The sequence below is a fragment of the Etheostoma spectabile genome, chromosome 2, assembly GCF_008692095.1.
Source record: "Etheostoma spectabile isolate EspeVRDwgs_2016 chromosome 2, UIUC_Espe_1.0, whole genome shotgun sequence".
NCBI lineage: Eukaryota > Metazoa > Chordata > Actinopteri > Perciformes > Percidae > Etheostoma > Etheostoma spectabile.
Genome location: NC_045734.1, coordinates 20,378,594 through 20,378,908, shown reverse-complemented (window position 1 = coordinate 20,378,908; position 315 = coordinate 20,378,594). Strand labels below are relative to the sequence as shown.

Genomic DNA, 315 nt, shown 5'->3' with positions numbered 1-315 from the left:
ATGTCTGATATGGAGCACCATTACCACTGCCTTACACTCTGGGCCTTTGATGTGATCGATGATCGAGTTGAACTTCACAGACATTTTTTTCCAGTGGTCTAACTCACTTAATGGCCCTGCAGAATCATCCACTTTCCTCAATAGATCACTTTCTATCAGGACCTGATGATTGCAGAGAATGGTTACCATTTCCTTTTACAGAGCAGAAATTCAATCAATTCATTTACAATAAGATTTATTTAGGAAGTAATCATCTTTAACATTTCAAAATGTGGATTCATTAACTGTGGAAAATGTTTAGTGTCTAACGCTATC

At 36.8% G+C, this 315-nt stretch overlaps 1 protein-coding gene across 1 annotated transcript in view; it reads right to left on the bottom strand.

The window, feature by feature from the left end:
- The window catches only part of LOC116701802 (dynein heavy chain 8, axonemal), a gene marked incomplete at its 3' end in the record, with an annotated part of 34,363 nt that overhangs the window by 32,117 nt on the left and 1,931 nt on the right, over window positions 1-315 (bottom strand). Inside the window, exon 5 of the mRNA XM_032535769.1 lies at window positions 2-162. The remainder of the gene's footprint in view (window position 1; window positions 163-315) is intronic.